Below are 14,276 nucleotides of genomic sequence, written 5' to 3'. Positions count from 1 at the left end.
TCTATCAGATATTGTCTACTTTAGCTAATTACGTATCACCATCACCCTCACGATTTTAAAATATGTCTACTAAGATGAGGTATCTACAACCTTAGAGAAAGTTCTGGGTTCCCCTCTCCAATTGCTAGCAAATATTTTTTTTTTCTGTTACTTATCGTTGTATGTTTAAAAGTTTTAAAACGCGTCTATTAGGGAGAGTTTTCCACATCCTTATAAGGAATGCTTCATTCCCCTCTCCAACAAATGTTAGATCCCAAAATAAATAGTCAAGATGGTCGAGTGGTCTAAGGTCCCATACACAAGTTCTAGTCCTCGTGAGAGGGTGTGGGTTCAAATCCCACTTTTTTGAAACTTTTATATTAACTATTAGGGTAAGTTTTCTTTTGTTCATTCTTGGTTTCTTTGATACTTGTTCTTAATACACATTTCAAAGTCCCATCACAAGTGTTTAACTTAATAAATTGTACTTGGAGTAGGCATACAAAACACACACAAATATGCTAGTTTAATCTTATATTCTCACTCTATCAAATTGCTAGTTTAATCTCTCCACTTTTGATTTTTTATTAAACGATTAGTCTGTCAAATTGCTAGTTAAGAGTTTAAAGGCATACTTACTTGGTCTGGTAGGGAGTTCTCCTAAGCTAGGCCATAGAGAAACCTTGGGCTCTGATACCACTCTGTAAGGATCGGGCTATCGCGATGGTTCTAAAAGATGGAAAAAAATTTCGTGAAATAAACAAAAGAATTTAAAAAGTTATATTCACATAATATCAAAATAAAGTTTATACATAAGTATTTAAAACACAACATACTAGTTAAAACATAAAATAAGGAACGGGCACAAAACATTTTAAAACAAATGGGTTGAGGACAACGAGTGAGGTTTGCCTATGGCACCTGCTTCAGAGTCCGCTCCCAACCTCGACCAACTCCTTATTACCTAAAACAAATGGAGAATAAAGAATGAGACAAAGACTCTGTAAATAGCCTACTTGTAGGCTCTTAATCGTGTCCTTGATATTCTAAGGTACCACATTCTTTGTTGTTGTCTCGTTCTTGTTCTTGTTCTTGTTGTAAGTACCTAAGTTCTCCAGTTCTTGTCGTAAGTACTTAAGTTCTCCAGTTCTTGTTCTTGTAATTGTTGTAAGTACTTAAGTTCTCCAGCTCTTGTCTTGAGTTGGGGTTCTTATCTTGATTATCCTGAGGACCTTGGTCCCTGGATTATGAAACGTTGGTTATCCTTTAAGGGCCTTAGTACTTGGTTCTTGGTTCTTGTCCTTAGAACTTGGGTCTTGATCCATGTTCTAGACCTTGATCTTTCTCTTGTTCTTGATACTTTCTTTATTCTTGTTCTGTTCTTGATTCGTTCTCCAAGACACTCCCCCTAGGATTTATGGCACTAGCTATGCACCTAACAATCCTGTGTCCAAGGCTTCATGCATTCCAAGCGATACAATCTTAACCTACGTTCATGGCTTCATGAGTTCCAAGCGACGTAGTCTTAACCCGCATCTTAGGGCTTGCCCTCCGATACCGTGTGCTAACCTATGCCCAAGGCTTCATGCATTCCAAGCGGCATAGTCTGAAAACCAACATCCAAGACTTCTTAAGTTCCAAGAGATTTAGTCTAATCCTGCATCAAGGGCTTGCCCTATGATACAGTCTGAAACCATACGCTCAAGGCTTCATGCGTTCCAAGCAGCATAATCTAAGTCATGAGCACGTTGTACCTTGGGAGGTCTTAAGAGTTGATTCTTGGCTAGGGTAACTTATTATCTTCTTGTTCCATCATGGCCCTAGACTACTCCCCATGATAAACCATAAAGGTCATGTGGTCGATGCATACATGAACATGGCATCCTGCAAATCTTTTGGGTACCCGTAACATGGTGCAGGGCTCTTCTAGGTGAGAGAAATGAGGTCAATCATGATATTCTTCATAGGAGACATGGTGCATGGCATCCCACCTAGAAGAAGAAATCTTGGGCCTCAAAAAGCATTGCGTGGTGAGAGGTCATAGGTCCCTTATCCTTGAGTGGTACCTTGCCTCTTCTTACTTGGGTAGTTGTAAAGCTTGTGTGGTATTGTTCTTTGTTCTCAATCTTGTAAGTTTCTAAGGTTCATACTTCCTTGAGGCATATAACTTGTATTTGTAACCATATGAACCCATCTTAGCATGAGTTGTTCTAGAAGGTCATAGCAAGTTTGGTTAAACCATATATTGACACTCAATATTCCACAAACTCAAACATGGAAAAATCCATTGGGTGAATAAACATTTTGACTTTTTTAGTTTTAATTCAACAATTAATTTAAATAATTAATTTCAAATCAAAATAATATTAAATGATTAATTAAAAAATTAATTAATATTTAACATTAAATAAAATGTCAATCCCAATCAATTCTCACACATATTGATTATGAATCACTATTCATAACTAAAATATTTAAATCTTATTTAAATATCTTCAATTGTCTCTTTTTGTTCAATTCATAATTAAAACAAAATCAGGTTAAATATATGGTATATATTTAGTGTGTATTCCCTAATTTGAATTTCAACACTCGAAGGGTTTTGATTTAATAGAAAAAGAAAATTACTAAAACATTATAACTCAATTCAAGGGGTTTGATTCAATAGAAAAAGGATAGATAATATTACCCATGAAATCTCATCAAGAATGCTTGATGATTAGAAATCACGAACCTCCATAATAGTATGATATTGTCTACGTTCAAAAATAAGTTCTAGTTATTTTACTTTTGGTTCTCTAAAAGGCGTCACACCGATGGAAGTAGTAATTCTTACTTATAACATAGGATGGCCTGTTGAATTGTTGGCTTCATTCTCCTTTCCACACCCTATTGGCTTGTTGAGTGGGCATCATCGTATTGCCTGAAATGATTCTCACACCAGGTTTGTAGTGGGATTTATTTAAGCTATCGGTGCTACTGGAGGTGCGCAGCCTGAGGTAGCACAACTTAAGGTGCGTCCGTCCTCGTCTTTAAACCTTCACGAGGTGGGCTATCTTCACCTCCATCTCTTCCTCTACCTCTAATACCGGTCGTCTCCTTCCTTGTCGTCCTCTTCAGTGTCCTTATGTGGCATGATTCTAAAACCAATATATAATTTTTCTTAAGTCTATATCTCGCTAACATAAATTGCATCATATCACATATAATCACAACATATAATTTAGCAAACATGACATATTCATAAAAATACAACTAGGTGGAACATAATGCTACCATAAATCATATAATTAGAGCTCAACATATTTGATACTAAATTACATCAATATTGGTAAACAGGAAAGCACATGTAATTAAAGGCATTTCTTTTTCTTATCGTATACAAGACATACCTGACGGTGACGGGACATCGATGGTGAAACCATGGAACATGGCAAGCCTATCTCGTAGGCAAGTCTACCGAATCTATAACCTAGAGCTTTGTTACCAACGGTAACGACCCTAGATTTCTATTAGCCTAAAGTTGCTACCGTCATCATATCCTATATGCTCTTATATGAAATTAAACATTTAAACTTCATCTTAAAACACAAACTTCATCTTAAAATACTATAATGGACTTATTCAAAAGCATCTTTAAAACAACATAAATAAATACTAACTAAAACAATTAAAACATCGAAGTAAAATTGCCCTATACAAACCTATGCCTAGGAAAATAAAATACTACTATTCTATGCACGTGTCATTATATCTATTTGTGATGTCGTCATTAGTTGTATAGGGGTGTCTTGCCCTTACCTGAAATAGAAGTAACACAAGGCTTGAGTATTTTAAGAAATACTCATAAGTGACCCACTATTGAGGCTAGGGAATGCAAACACATGCAACTAATGATCTTAGGAACCTATGGTTAAAAATATCATAGGGGTGGCCTCCAGTCCAGAAAAAATTGGATGTGTAGTACTTCCCTACACATGACTCACATGTGCGAGCATGGATCTCCAGATAGTTCGCACCCTCTGGACCCATCATAGTCGAGCTAACTATCTGTAGCGATGTTTAGGGGTCAATAGACCCCTGAGTGTCATGCAAGGCATGATGATGATCATCATTGTAGTGTAAGCATCCGTACTCATCATCATAAATGGGAAGTAACTTGATGTATACACACAAAATGCATGAGGTCCCTAGGGTTTTTCATCTTTAGAACATCTTTATGACACAACCCTATATACACTTCACATATTACTCTACGTAATATGAATGCCTTGGCCTTCATACGTTCATCATCATTAACATTGGCTAGGGTTGTATCTTAAAAATACTCAATCTCATAGTGCATCATGTCATTTAATACATGCACCACGTTTTAATATGGAATAATGTCATATTAATCAATCTTATAATCTTCCATCTTACATCGTCATGTTATCATGCATCATCATCATCATATCATCATGATCCAACGTCATCATGTAACATCATCATATAACATAATATAACATCATATAGCATCATCAAATAACATAGTCATAGTCACCACCTCATAAAATATAAAGCATAAATGACACGTGCAAGGACCACTGGGCATGTGTCGTCATAGATAAATCAAGTTGTCCGACTTAGCCGATAGTAAGGCCACTTACTTGGTTGGTCTTGGCAGACATTTTCTCTAAACTCAAGTACGTTTGAATTTTGTCTCTCGAAGTTACTCCAAGTGTTGTCGGGAGTTGTTTCCTATTAAAACGTCCATCTCACTTCGTTAGTAATTTACATTTCTAATCTAATTTAACTTGAACTTCAGAAATACGACGTTATACTAACCTTAAATATTTATATGAGAGTAAAAATAAGCTTCGAAAGGGCAAAAAACGTAAAGGTTGGTGTCAAAATGTCAAACCAAGCCTAATACACCAGTTTTTAGCCTAGGACTTCGAGATGCTGAGCCAAAGGAGCCGGTGTATGCAACAGTGACCCTGTTGCTGAGGGACATTGACATATGAGTAGGTTGCGAACTGGTTCGAGGTGCAGGTCTCGAATGTTCATGTGGGCGCACAGGTGTGTGTAGTGGATCCGTGGGTTGGGCTGTGTTCTGTGTATTTAGGCTTGAACGTGGGTTTTTGGGCAAAGCACAGAGGAACTGAACTACTGGACTAGTTGTTGGTGGGTATCTAGTTACTACACCAAACTGGGTATGAGGTTGCTTGACTGGAATGAGGTTGCTAGTATTCGAATTTGGGTCCAAGCAGGTGGACTTCGTCTTCATTCCTCCGTATCAAAACTTGTTGTCTACATCCAGTTTCTTCTCCTTTCTCATGGTGTTAACTGTCTTTGTACGTTGGATCCTACCCCTCTATCTCACTAGTGTTGTGTATGTTGGGTCCCATGGTCGTCATCGTCATTTGTGCAGAGGTGCCTTGTCTTTACCTAAAAAATAAGAGCAACGCATGTCTTGAGTATTTTAAGAAATACTCATGAAGTAACAGCGTCAAAAAATAATAAGAGTATGTAGGCTTATTCCCATCGCTAGAAGGAGGGTTTAAACCTCCAACCTTGTGGTTAACAGCCACACGCTCTAACCAACTAAACTATTCCAACTTATTATTTGTAATAGCTCAAGCCCACCATACTCTTATAAGGAATGTTTCATCCCCGCTCCAACCAATGTTGGATCTCACAATCCACCCTCCTTGGGGACCCAGCGTCCTTGCTGGCACACCGCTTGGTGACTAACTCTAATAGCTTTTGTAATAGTCCAAACCCACCGCTAGCAAATATTGTTTGTTTTTGCCCATTACATATCGTCATTAGCCTCACAATTCTAAAACGAGTCTACTAGGGAATAGTTTCCACACTCTTTTAAGGAATGCTTAGTTCCAATTTCCAGCCGCTAAAAAATATTGTCCATTTTTACCCGTAACAAATCGTCGTCAGAATCACAGTTTTAAAACATGCTACTAGAGAGATGTTTACATACAGTTATAAGTTATTCTTCATTCTCCTCTCAAACAATTGTTGGATAGGAGGGCATGGATTCAAATCCTACTTCCGAAACCTCAAATAAAGGTAAAATTAAAATACAATGGCATATCATTATTGAAATCAATTGAACTCCCTAGAGATTTAAAATTGTCACGACATGATTTTCCAAGCATCAAAGAAAGTTAGTGTTCTTCAAGTTTACTCTTACGCCTGAATCTCAAGGACACTGTGATTTTCTGTACCGCCTGGGTGCATAGCAAATGGTGAGTTGTGAGCCTCTATCAATATCTCGTTGCTTAATTCCTCAGTTGTTAGAATATATAGGCGTCCTTGACATAACCCTCCATCATCTTAGGATTTAAAGAAATTGTCTACTTGGCCCACTATTAACTGACTCATAATATATATATATATATATATATATTTTGTACGTTTTTGTCTTTTTGTAAGATATTCGCCAACTAATCTCGAGTTGCAAGTCATCTGATCTTCCAGAAGTTATATAGTCATATATTACATATTCGCCAACTCACCTATTGCAACTTGAATCCATAGTAGGGGAAATTGTAAGAGCATAACTAAATTACTAGATTTCTGGTATGCTTAAAAGAGTTAAAATGCCTGACACCAATGGTCGGGAATAGCTTGGATAAGCTAAATAGGGCAAAACTGTAATAACTAAATTTTTAAGACTTCAAAGCACAACTATAATAACTCAATTTTCAAGACTTCAAATCATTATTCATGACACATCCTGAAAAAGACAAAATTTCATAAAAATTGGAACGAGATTCGAAAACTAAGGACAACAACTCGTAACACATAGAACTGACTTGACAAAGAAAAAATTTGATAAAAATTGGAACGAGATTCGAAAACTAAGGACAACAACTTGTAAACATGGAACTGACGGCTCGGGACGACCCTCCTCTATGACCTTATCCAACAATTAGTGATCACCCAAAAATGAAAAGTAATATCTAGTGCAACTAAATAAGTAACCTACTTGTAGGTGGTAATCGAATCCTTGATCGAGTGAGTTGCCACAGGTTTTTCTCTAGGTTATAGAAAGTTCAGGTGTAGATTATATGTAACGACCCTAGTTTTCTAGGGACCTAGAGTCACTAGAATATGCATGATGTAACTGCTTTATGCGAAAATATTTTTTGCATTATGTTTTTGTCTTGAAGCTACCCCTAAAAAGAACACAAAATTATTATTAAGAATGCTAGATTAAGACTATGTAACAATGTTAGGAATCACGAACCTACATAATTATATGACATTTTCCACTTTGGTTAGAGGGTTAAATTTTTCCACATACTAAAATGGAATGACCTTAACATTAAGAATCATACGCTCTAACCAACTAAACTATTCCAACAACTTATGAATATTAGCCTAGATATTGTCTACTTTGACTCATTCCATATCATCGTCAACCTCACGGTTTTAAAACACGTCTAATAGTAAGAGATTTTCACATTCTTATAAGAAATATTTCATCCCCTCCCCAACCGAGGTGGGCACCCCCTTGTGTTCCCAGCAACCTCGTTGGTACACCACCCGATGACTAGCTCTTATACAATTTGTTACAAACCAAGCCCACCTCTTTCCGATATTGTCTACTTTTGCTAGTTACGTATCACCATCAGACTCACAATTTTAAAATATGTCTACTAGAAAGAGATATCCACAACCTTATAGGAAATGTTTGGTTCTCCTCTCCAATTGCTAGCAAATATTGTTTGTTTTGGCCTATTATGTATCGTCGTAAGTTTAAAAGTTTTAAAACGCGTCTTTTAGGGAGAGGTTTTCACACTCCAACCAATATTAGGTCTCACAATAAATTGTTAGGATGATTGAGTGGTCGAAGGTGTTAGGAGTCGAAGTTTTGGTCCTTGTGAGAGTGCGTGGTTGAAATCCCCTTTAGACAACTACTTACTTAGAAAGGCTTTCTTGTATAAAGTGCTATTCTTTTATTAAATTGATTCAAAAATTCTATTCAAAAGATGTTTTCCACTGCCTTAACGAATGAATTCATTCATATTAGCAGAACCTCTGACCTTGTTGTGAAAGCCCACACGCTCTAACCAACTGAGCTATTCTAGCTAATCATTTGTAAGCCCAAACCTTGTTGTTAATGCCCACACGCTCTAACCAACTGAGCTATTATAGCTAATCATTTATAATAGCTCAAGCCCACCATCAGTAAATATATTCAGCCTTGGCTCGTTACGTATTACTGTCAACTTCACGATTTTAAAACGTCTCTATTAGGGAGTGGTTTCCACATCCTTATGAGGGATGTTTCTTCCCCTCTCCAACCTATGTTCAATCTCACAATCCATCCACTAACAAATATTGCCCGATTTTGTCCATTACGTATCACCATCAACCTAACAATTCTAAAACGAGTCTACTAGGGAGAGGTTTCCACATCCTTAAAAGAAATGTTTCGTTCCCTTTTCCAACCGCTAAAAAATATTATCCATTTTTTCCCGTTATATATCGCCGTCAGAATCATTTTAAATCACGCCTACTGGAGAGATGTTTAAAGACTTAAAAGTTATACTTCATTCCCCTCTTCAACGAATGCCGGATTAGAGGGTGTGCGTTCAAATCCCACTTCTGACAACTCAAATAAAGGTAAAATAAAAATACAATCTTATCATTATTGAAATCAATTGAACTCGCTAGAGATTTAAAATGGCCACGACGTGATTTTCCAAGCTTCTACAAAATTTAGTATTGTTCAAGTTTACCCTTACGCCTGAATCTCAAGGACACTTTGATTTTCTGTACTACCTGAGTGCATAGCAAAGGATGAGTTGTGAGCCTCTGTCAATATCTCGTTCCTTAATTCCCCCACTGCTAGAATACATAGGCTCCTTAATTCCTCCAATACTGGAATACACTGGCGTCCTTGACATAAACATCCATCATCTTAGGATTTAGAGAAACTGTCCATTAGGCCCTCTATTAACTGACTCATAATTACCTATATTAAAAAAAATCAGCTTCAGAAAGGTAAAAAACGTAAAGGTTGGTGTAAAAAATGTCAAATCGAGCCAAATATGTCATTTTTTAGCCTAGAATTCCGAGAAGCTGAGCTGAAGGGGCCGGTGAATGCAGTAGTGACCCTATCGTTGAGGGACATTGACACATGAGCAGGTCGTGAAGTAGGTCGAGGCACGGGTCTTGAATATTCATGCCCCTCTGCCACAATTGTAACATTTGTCGGAGTTACCATCGTTCGCAAAGTGACCATATTTGTGACATTCGTAGCACTGAATGTTGGAGTAAATTGATCGGCCCCCTCTTCCACGACTGCGTCCTCTTCCACGCCAATTTTCTTGGCTCCACTATCCCTTCTTCTTATAGTATTCTTCATGACTGCTGCCTTGACCACCATGACCATTTTTACTACTTTCATTGCCACAACCTCTACCTTCAAAATTTTGAGAGTAGAGTACCTTTTCATCTTTGATTGACGCCTTGGTTTGGAGTGCTTGATCGAGTGTTTCCTCCTTCTTCTTCTTACGTTGTTCGTGTGCCTTGAGAGAACCGGCTAGCTCGTCGACTGTGAACGTCGCTAGGTCATTTGACTCTTCTATCGCGCATACAACATTCTTAAAGTTGTTAGTTAATGACCTTAAAATCTTCTCCAAAACCCGCATCTCGGCTAATATTTCTCCATGCCGGTTGAGTTGGTTTACCACAGTATGTATATGCATGATGTAGTCAGATACATTTTCTGACTCCTTCATCTTCATGCTCTGCTCTCCAACTTGCCACGATGAGTTTTGAGACACACTTACTTGACTCGGTCGATTACTTTGAACACTTTTCCTAAAGTGTCCCACGCTTCTTTTGAAGTAGTTGCATTGGCAAGCTTCTCAAAGGCCGACTCGTCAACGGCTCGGAACAACATGTACAGTGCCCCCTTATCCTTTGATCGCACCTCTTTTAATGTCTTGTTTCGTGTCGCTGTATAACCCATGGTATCTTTTGGTTCTTTTAACCCTTCTTTGACCACCTCCCATGCATCTTGAGAACCGAGAAGAGCTTTCATATGAATGCTCCAATTCTCATATTTTGCCTTCGTTTGTCGCGGTAGCAGGATTTGACCCGTCACATTCGCCATTGCTTGATACCAATTTGTTAAAGAAAACTCACAAATTTGTGAAAAAATCTCACACAGACTAATGATAGAAGAAGACAAAGAACACTCTATTTCTATTCCTCTTTTTCTTTTTTTTTTCTTTTTTTTCTTTGCTCTGCTTTACTGTTTTTACAGTAGAAATAACAGATGTATTTATAAGGTCTCCTAAAACTAAATATAGCCATCAGAATGACACTGTATTTAATATACGAATGTATTTATAAGGTCTTGTAAAACAAAATAGAGACATCAGAATCCGGCCACTACGAATGTATTTATAAGGTCTTCTAAACCTAAACATAGACATCAACATTTTCCTAACCTAGACATCAGAATGCCGCCCCTACAAAATACAAAATGTATTTATAAGGTCTTCTAAAACTAACAAAATGTATTTATAAGGTCTTCTAAAACTAAATATAGACATCAGAATGCAACTGTTTCCTGACCCAAGCATTCTGATATAGACATTATAATGCAACTTTTTTCTAACCTAGACATCAGAATGCCTCCACTACAAATTATTTATAAGGTCTTCTAAAACTAAATATAGACATCAAAATGCCACTATTTACGTCACTATTCCTAGACATCAGAATGCTACTGTTTCCTAACCCATAAAACGTCATTGTTCCTAGACATCAGAATGCCACGATTTCCTAACCCATAAAACCATCAGAATGCCACTATTTACGCCACTCTTCCTAGACATCAGAATGCCACGATTTCCTAACCCATAAAACCATCAGAATGCCACTATTTACGCCACTCTTCCTAGACATCAGAATGCCACGATTTCCTAACCCATAAAACCATTAGAATGCCACTATTTACGTTACTCTTCCTAGACATCAGAATGCCATTGTTTCCTAACCCATAAAACGTCACTGCTCCTAGACATCAGAATGCCATTGTTTCCTAACCCATAAAACATCACTATTCGTAGACATCAAAATGCCATTGTTTCCTAACCCATAAAACGTCACTAACCCATAAAACATCACTATTCGTAGACATCAAAATGCCATTGTTTCCTAACCCATAAAACGTCACTATTCCTAGACATCAGAATGCCACTCTTTCCTAACCCATAAAACGTCACAGTTCCTAGATATCAGAATGCAACTCTTTCCTAACCCATAAAACGTCACAGTTCCTAGACATCAGAATGTAACTCTTCCCTAACCCATAAAACATCACTGTTCCAAGACATCAGAATGCAACTGTTTCCTAACCCATAAAACGTCACTGTTCCTAGACATCCCACTTTTTCCTAACCCATAAAACATCACTGTTCCTAGACATCAAAATGCCACTCTTTCCTAACCCATAAAACGTCACTGTTCCTAGACATCAAAATGCCACTGTTTCCTAACCCATAAAATGTCAATATTCCTAGACATCAGAATGCCACACTTTCCTAACCCATAAAACGTCACAGTTCCTAGAAATCAGAACGCCACTGTTTCCTAACCCATAAAACGTCAGTGTTCCTAGACATCAGAATGTCACCGTTTCCTAACCCATAAAACCTCACTATTCCTAGACATCCAAATGCCACTGTTTCCTAATCCATAAAACGTCACTATTCCTAGACATCAGAATGCCACTCTTTCCTAACCAATAAAATGTCACAGTTCCTAGACATCAGAATGCCACTCTTTCCTAACCCATAAAACGTCACAGTTCCTAGACATCAGAATGCCACTCTTTCCTAACCCATAAAACGTCACTGTTCCTAGACATCAGAATGCCACTGTTTCCTAACCCATAAAACGTCACTGTTCCTAGACATCAGAATGCCACTTTTTCCTAACCCATAAAACGTCACAGTTCCTAGACATCAGAATGCCACTCTTTCCTAACCCATAAAACATCACTGTTCCTAGACATCAGAATGCAACTGTTTCCTAACCCATGAAACGTCACTGTTCCTAGACATCAGAATGCCACTGTTTCCTAACCCATAAAACGTCACTGTTCCAAGACATCAGAATGCCACTGTTTCCTAATCCATAAATTTTCATAGTTCCTACACATCAGAATGCCACTCTTTCCTAACCCATAAAGCGTTACTGTTCCTAGATATCAGAATGCAACTGTTTCCTAACCCATAAAACGTCACAGTTCCTAGACATCAGAATGCCACTCTTTCCTAACCCATAAAACATCACAGTTCCTAGACATCAGAATGCAACTGTTTCCTAACCCATAAAACGTCACAGTTCCTAGACATCAGAATGCCACTCTTTCCTAACCCATAAAACATCACAGTTCCTAGACATCAGAATGCAACTGTTTCCTAACCCATTAAACGTCACTGTTCCTAGACATTAGAATGACACTGTTTCCTAACGCATAAAACATCACTGTTCCTAGACATCAGAATGCGACTCTTTCCTAACCCATAAAACGTCACAGTTCCTAGACATCAGAATGCCACTCTTTCCTAACCCATAAAACGACACTGTTCCTAGACATCAAAATGCAACTGTTTCCTAACCCATAAAACGTCACAGCTCTTATTATTTTCTCCTATGTTTTTCCTTGGCGACATTGTCTTCTTTTTATAAAAATAGAGTAAACATAAATAATTTGATTTTTTTTACTTCCGTAATGTTACCTAGAATATTCAAATAAACTTTAAAAAAATATGGATGGGAAAAACTTATTAAATAAGTATCTTTTTAACGTTAAATTTGTTTCAAATTAACCTTTATGTGAAATATATTATAGTAGGATAGAAATGAGTGAAGAAGAATTGTTGAATAATTGTACAAATGATCTAATAAATTAATTAATTTTATTGGGTTGAAACCCTATCAAATACAGAATTAAAAATTCTTTTTAAAGTTCATATATTAATGACACACAAATCTTTACAAATTTGTAGTCCCATGGTCTAGTGGTTAGGACATTGGACTTTGAATCTAGTAACTTGAGTTTAAATCTCGGTGGGATCTTTTTTTTTTTTATTAAGATGTTTATGCACAAATAGTAAGAGGAAGCTTTGAGGTTGTAGGAGGCAAAGTGGTCAATGATTGGATACTTTAGCAAGATTTGGAGTCTGAGTGACTTAAAAGATAAAAGTAATACATATAGACTATACTATGCCCAGGGGACCGCCGCCCCCCACACACAAGGTCAAAGAAAGAAGGTAGAGTCAAGCGTAATGAATGAATTGATTGGGCGCAAAGCTTGTATCCCTATAGGGTCCTGGAATCCTACCAAGAGTCAGTTTATAATAAACCAAGGGAAGTTCCTTATATATATAGGAAGAAAAGATTGATTCAAACAAAAGAGACCCGGATCCATTACTTGAAATTACGACGGAAATGGTGACTCCAATAACGACCGGTTTGCGGTGTCCGTCCTTTCTAGTTTGTCAAGTCATGATCTAGTTAAAGGAAGAAACTAAATCACAAGTAAGAATTTTGAAGGTTTGAATTCATGTTGAATGTTATATCTGAGTTAGGATGATGTTGTTGGGCTCACTAATTTCCCACTTAAGTAATTTTTATCAATCAGATATTGAACAAGGTTTCTAGACTTGTTTTATAACAGTGTTCATATCGATTAGGAGGCTAATCAGAGACAAAAAAGATAACAAGATGAGCCCTTAAGCCAACTTGATACCTCTATTGAAAGAGGGTGGATTGTGAGATCCCACAACAGTTGGAGAGGGAACATTCTTTATAAGGGTGTGAAAATCTCTCTATGCGTTTTAAAAGCGTAAGGTAATCCCGAGAATCAAAAGAAGATAATACCTGCATGGGTCAATTTCATTAATTCTCAATAATGATATATTTAATGATACTAGAAGATAACCACTTATAGTTTTAAGTTTATTAGGCATAAAATTATGTAAGCGAAACTCGATTGACTGAATGAGGAGCTACCGATCTACAATGTGCATAAAGTCTATGGCCTATTAGCTTAGTTGGTTAGAGCATCGTGCTAATAACGTGAAGGTAGTAAGTTTGACACTTGCATGAGCAAATTTCATTAATTTTTAATAATATCTTTTCATGATACGAGTTAAAACACTGTGAACTTTTTTTTAAAGTTTATTATGCATAAAGTTATGTAAACGAAACTCGATTTACTTATTTAGGAGCCAACGATTTATAATGTGCATAAAACCTAT

At 37.1% G+C, this 14,276-nt stretch overlaps 1 non-coding gene across 1 annotated transcript; it reads right to left on the bottom strand.

The window, feature by feature from the left end:
* Positions 1-5,506: 5,506 nt before the first annotated feature.
* TRNAN-GUU lies at positions 5,507-5,580 on the bottom strand. Its single transcript has one exon. It is a non-coding gene; the product is annotated as a tRNA-Asn (tRNA).
* Positions 5,581-14,276: the final 8,696 nt, after the last annotated feature.

This window comes from Cucurbita moschata, unplaced genomic scaffold (genome assembly GCF_002738365.1).
Source record: "Cucurbita moschata cultivar Rifu unplaced genomic scaffold, Cmos_1.0 Cmo_Scf00233, whole genome shotgun sequence".
Taxonomy (NCBI): Eukaryota; Viridiplantae; Streptophyta; class Magnoliopsida; order Cucurbitales; family Cucurbitaceae; genus Cucurbita; species Cucurbita moschata.
The sequence above is the reverse complement of the archived record's forward strand: the minus strand, read 5'-3'. Positions and strand labels throughout refer to the sequence as shown.